Raw genomic sequence first — 6,829 nt, forward strand, 5'->3', positions numbered from 1 at the left:
GTAAAATTTTGGAATATTAAGTTGGATGCAAATCTTATAATCAATAATTTTCATAGCAAAAGGTAATGCTTGCAAAGAAAATGGTCCTGTATGAATAAAACACTCAGAATATTATTTAGATTTTATAAAAATAAGGAATGTTTTGTGGCATTACCTTATAAGTGTCATAAATAACAGTCTGGATTACCTCATAATGTGTCCCACAGTCCCACTTGTCATATTTGAAAAGCTTTGTATACTTTCAAGGATGTCAGTAAGGTATCATATAAAACCCTATTCATATATAGTATATTGATCATAACTATACTGCCAAAACACCCGCGTGGGATTTGGGGCGAATGGCTAGCGTACGCGATATCGATTCACCTCCTCGGGACTATCCAATGCATGTGGTTTGCGGGTGATTGCGTGCATCCACAGGGATTAGTCTCACCTTAAAAAGGGGCGGGGTCCTGTTGTCATAAATAAAATAAAATAAAAACTACATTGCCAAAACTAGATTCTCAGACTCAATAAATTCTTCAATATGGGATGGGGGTTAGAGAAAAGGGGGAGGCTGGTTTGAGACTTTGCAATGGAAATGGATTCTGGTGACATTTTGATTTGTCCCAGCTATATTGGGTCAGCTTGATTTCCAATGGTTACTTGGCGAAACTTGAATGATCAACTGCCTAACTGACACAAACAATCTTCTTTTGCCCAAGCTAGGGACCTGTTGACACATCTCTATCAGGCTTACTTTCTTATTCAATGTACTCTTGTATGTTTTATTTTTAAAATCTTCTCAAATAACTGGATTTTCATGTACTTTACATGAACAACATATTTATGTAGATTTTCTTTCTCCACGAAATGCTAAGGTACTTAAGGGCAAGGGCGCTACTTGGGAATAATCTTGAATTCTGAATGGGTTTATTGTTGACCATTTCTCCATATAGCCTATGAGCGCTTTTCTTGGAATATAAAAAAATTTAATATTTGTGTGCATCATGTAAGAACAAACATGTTGGGAACACTGCCCAATGGCACCATCTAGATTCCCAAATGGCATGAGAAATGAACTAGAATTGTTACAGGACCCACTTTAGATTTAGATAGGTCAACATTCAAAATTCAGATTGATTTAACAATCTTTACCTATGATTAATGAGCGTTTGGTGGATTCGGACCATTGACTGTTCTCATTTCAGCCATCCAATGAATGTCCACAGCTCAGCCAGCTGGAAAATTAATCAATGTAATTTATGGTTTAAGAGCCATATAAAGTGGGGCCCATGATTTGTACAGTTTAATTATTAGATGAGTGTACAAATTTCCAGTGCCCATCAAGCTATGCCAGAGTATAATAATAATAATCTCATTCTCACTTGCAGATTAGTTGAATGCCCTGACTTTTGTTTCAAAACCTTCTTTGTGCCCTTTAATAATATGCATATTTTTTAGCAATACCAAAAAACTATTTGGGTATAAACAGAATTATTTAGGCCCTGTTTGCTAGAGGCCTAGAAATGAGATCTCATTTTAGCTCACAGTAATAATATATCAGATATACCGATCTCTAATACATAACTACTATTAACTAGAATGAGATGAACTCATCTACAGCCATCTACTGAACAGGGCCTTACCATATTTCAAGGACTTGGTGACCTTTGAAATATAAACAGAATTGCTCAGTGGTGCATAGGTAGGTGGGCCATGAGATGGATCGTCTGCTTCATTATTTGAACAAACTCATTTGTAGCCATCTATGAAACAGGGCCTTAGCATATTTCATCCTCATGGTGACCTTTGAAATGGAAACAGAACTGCTCAATGGTTCGGAGGTAGCCAGGTAGGTGGGTCATGAGATGGATGGTCTGGTTCATTTGGACGAACTCATTTGCAGGCATCTATGGAGTAGGGCCTATGTATATCTCATCCGCTTCTTCTCCTCCTCTTCTTTTTTTCGTTTTTTTTTAAATTTATTTATTCACACACGCACTCACACTACACGCGGTTTTCACCACAACGGGTACCACCGGTCCACCTGGGCATGAGTAAGGACCCAGATACGCTTGGTGACATGAAATGGAAACAAAACTGCCCAATGATTCATAGTTAGGTGGCACATGAGATGGATCATCTGGCTCGTGCAGGAGGCAGCTTGCCTACCGGCGCTGTCAGTAGCCAGTAGTTACTGGACAGTGTTCTGTGGGGCCCACCATGATGTGTGTTTCGTATGTGCCTTCCATTCATTTTGTGATCTCAACTTAGGACACGAGCCCGCCCAAAAAATGTGGCAGATCCAAATCACATGTGGACCACACCAAAGGAAACAGTGGTGTTTGAAACCACCATTAAAAACTCCTTAGGGCCACAGAAGTTTTAAATGAAACTGATATTATTATTATTTTTTCCCCTTCATCTAGGTTTGTGTGACCTAATCAATGGGTTGGATGGCAAATAAACATTACAGTGGGCCCTAGGAAGTTTTTAATAATGGGCGTTCAATCACCACTGTTTTCTGTGGTGTGGTCCACTTGAGATCTGGATTTGTCTAATGCCCTAAAATGACCTGGAAAATAGATGGACGGTGTTGATGAAACACATATAATGGTGGCGCCCACATACTACTGTCCAGTCGTAACCCTGCTATTGGCGGCATCAGTAGGCAGCCATGTGGGCCCCACCCTGCTACATTTTAGAAGAGCATCAGCTGTGACTTGCTCCCGTGGACTAATCTATGGTACCTTTGCAATTCTCAGGCCTTGCTTGGGCGCATCAGAAGCAAAATGTGGAATTCATATATTTCTACAAAATATATATTTTTTCTTGGAAAACTTTGAAAAGATAAAAATAAAAATAAAAATCCGCATGGATCACAATACAGGGGACCAATGTGGTCCATTGTATGGATGAACATTACACAAATGCTGCTAGCGCACAATTCCCACATAGCCATCTCTCCACATCACACTGTCATGGGAACTAATAATCCAAACGTTGCATTCCCTTGCCCTTGCTATGAATGGCCGCAAATAGTTCAAAGCCAATGTTAGAAAATTAAAGTGGAAAAATGTCAAAATTTTCAGCAAGTGAGAAGACTAGAATATCTTAGGTCCGATTTTTTTTTGAAACGTAAGTCATCCATGGCAGGGCCCACTAAATTGACCATCAACATGAAAAAAAGCCATCAACACAAGTAGCAGCACATTTCACATATAGGGTCCTTACTCTTGCTCCGGTGGTACTCTCAAGGAGTTTCAACGCCTGGTCAAGGGTTCGAGTACCCATAGGTGGTGAAATTCCACTTGCGTGAGTGTGTGGGGTGTGTGTGCGTGTGTTAAAATAAAAAATTAAAAATTAAAAAAAGTAGCAGCACATTTCCTGCATCGTGTTGCCCTTCTCGGACCAGCGGCCCTTTTATTATTTTCCTTCCAATGTAGTAACCGAGTCTAATCACTGACCCCTCATTTCAATGGAAATGACAATTGGGAAACGGAAGTGGCACCATGATCTTAGCTGACCGGAATCCTCTAGCCATCAAGCTGCCACATTTGCATCATGGATGCTAAAAATCAGTTCAATCCAAGACCCAGGTGGGTCACAACATAAGGGACTGTGTAAAATAATGCAAAAAAAATCTCAAAGTTCACATGGTTTTGGCTCACCTGGATGTTGACAGTCTCCCCATGTTTATGGCGTCCTTCATCCTAGTGGAGCTTGTCACCTGAATAGATTGCATGGCAAATATACACCACTGGACCCCACAATTTGGATGACTGGACTTTAAATGGTAGGCGTCCTCATCTCATCTGTTCCCCTTGGCATACCCCACCTGAGTTTTGAATCGACCTGACAATTGCGCTCTCTCACCCCAAAAGGAATCAGCAGTGTTGAAAACTGCCTCTCCAAGAGAAATCAGCAGAGAATGTTGAAAATTGCCTCATTGCAACCCTACATGGTACTGTTCAGCCACAGCGTTCTGAAAATTCCGAGACGAAGCCAGTCGTAAGCACAACCTGCAAATGTTAAGCCACGCTTGCACCTGTGCACACGTATAAGTGTTCACCTGCGTGGTTACTGCACCGATCCAAAGGCAAGGTTGGTCCAAATTTGGGTTGCCACACCATGTATGAAACAATAAACTGATAGATAACCACAGTTCACATTCAACATACATCCCTAGCCCACTTGATAGGCAGACAGGCCTGGTTTCTATCACTTGAGCAAATTTCCAGTGGACCTTGCTTGATTGAGAGAGATCAACTGTCACACTTTGCCATTGGAATGTCTAGAGCACATTTTGTTGGCCCACCATTTCAAAATCGTGCTGAAGGATGAGTACATTTGTGCCCCTTTTGCAGTGGATAAATTACCAACCATGGTTTTAAGACTCAGATGCAACTCAAACACAATGCAGTTCAACACCACAAGTCACCCCAACAATTCACCCTTAATTGGGCCGAGTCAGGTCCATTCATTCTTGATGCAGGCAGACAACTCAAACACCTGGTGAGTAGGTCCAAGCGGTTGAGAATCTTTTAATCATATTACCAACCCTTGGCTAAGAGAAGATAAAAGCAAATCGGATGCAACCATTTGTCATTTCTTTCCATATGACCCACAAAATAGCAAACAGCACCATCTTCCACAATGGCCCACCACGTAATCAAATTGAAAATGGCAAAATATACAGCTTCAACAATTCCAAGCATAGGGGCAATTAAACAGATGATCAGCCTTCTCCTCCCCGACCCATCACAAAACAAAATCTCAGGAGGGATTGATGCCACATCCGGAAAATGTTGAGGATGGAATTTAATTGGTGGCGGAGATCCACAAGAATGCCTCAGCTCTAGGAATAGTCTCACCAAACATTCATGGCAGGCCAGACTCCTCTCTAACCAATAGTCAATAAGCAAATTTTGAAAGAGAAATTGCCCACACTAGATTCCACTTCTGAACCTTCTGAGGACCTCGACCATCATCAACACCTTTAAATTTCATTTTTCTCATCCTCAAGGTTGTAAAGAACTTTCAATTTTCACATCCCCAATGTTTATAAAATAAAAATAAAAATTTAAGTTTCTAATTCCTTAATTCAAGAACACCCTATAGAAGAAGACACAAGAGAAAACATTTCAAGGGGAAATTGCCCTCTACCTTCTAAGACCCCCTAAAGCACCATGAACACTTTTTGCCTAGAAGCAAATGTTCCAGGCAACTTTGATCTTAAGAATTCTGAACAATTTCTAATCAAAATGACTTTCCTCTTCACCAAACGATAAAACCTAGTTGGAAACGAAATTCTCCGGCAAAAGCACAGCACCTCCTTCCCTCCCTCCACCAAACAATAAAACCTAGTTAGAAACAAAATTCTATGGCAAAAAAACACCACCTCTCTCCACATTTGTTGCACATGCCAATTGTGCGAGTAAAGAAGGAACCTCTACCCATCACCGCTCCTTACAACGTCCCTTGAAACCCTCTACTATAATGGCCCCAACCTTAAAAAGAAGTGTACTAGAAAATTGGCCAACATCGATTTGATGAAAGCATGGAATGGCATAATAGGATTCACGTAGCGACCCCAATTAGTTGGGATTAGTGTTTTTAGTATTGGTATTGACGCATGTTTTTAAAAAAGACATCATTACACACTTAAAAATCAAAAGATCACAAAATAAAAAATAAAAAATAAAAAAAATGCACATTATAAGTTTCCTTTGTATAGGTCCTAAACTATGCATTTTCTGACAGAAGTGATGCAACTATATTCAAATCAGAGTTTAACTGATATTAAGATCAGCCAACACTCTTAAACACATGAACATTAAAGCTAAATAACCACCGATCAATCTGGATCCTTACTCTTGCTCCAGGGGTAAACTTTCAGGAGTTTCAACACCCGGTCAAGGGTTCGAGTATCCATAGGTGGTGAAATCCCACTACAGTGTGAGTGTGTGGGGGTGTGTGTGCGTGTGTTTAAAAAAAAAAAAAAAAAACCTGATCAATCTGGAATTTTTGGAAAAAAAAATATTTTATAGTATTTTCAATATTTTTAACTAAAAATATATTTTTTTTCAAAAATTCTAAAAACTTTTGTCAATCCATAGATCATCCTCCAACCACTCTAATGTGATTTTTCCACACTCTAATTGCAAGTTAAATGGGTAAAATCGAAAAAAAAATGGATTTTCTGCAACTTCTCCCATTTCCCCCAAATTCGCAAATTGAGGTTGAAATCCATGATTGAGAATGCAAAATCATGAATTTTCGTCTTTGTTATACTGATTCCAAGTCATTTAAAGCAGAGAGGGAGAGAGAGAGAGAGAGAAACATGATTAAATTTGAAAACAAAAAAACTCACTGATTTCATTTCCAACCTTTCCGATCTCGATTTCCACACGCAAATCCTCCTTTCTCTCCAAAAAATAGGAAATTGTTGGTGGAAATCAGCTTCGGAAGGGTTTGGAAAAAAACAAAAAAACAAAAAACAAAGAGAGAGAAATAGCTAATTTAGAGGTTTTCTTGTGATTTTTTTCTGAATTTTTGAAAGGGGGGTGTCGGTTGGAATGTATCTACGATACACATCAACTGTATCATCGATACTTTGTATTATATAACAGCAATATATTGAAAATATTGCAATGTATCGAAACTTCCAAAATACATTATGATATTTACCGATATATCGCACAATACCCAGAAGCCATAACACTTCCGGGCTGTTTCATATCGCTGAGCCTCGACACCGATGGTATCAGCTGCTATATCAATTGAGACAATTGATTTGATAGTACCATTGGGAGCATGCCATAGTCCAAGAATCACACCAATCAGA

This window comes from Magnolia sinica, chromosome 4, assembly GCF_029962835.1.
Source record: "Magnolia sinica isolate HGM2019 chromosome 4, MsV1, whole genome shotgun sequence".
NCBI classification, from domain to species: Eukaryota; Viridiplantae; Streptophyta; class Magnoliopsida; order Magnoliales; family Magnoliaceae; genus Magnolia; species Magnolia sinica.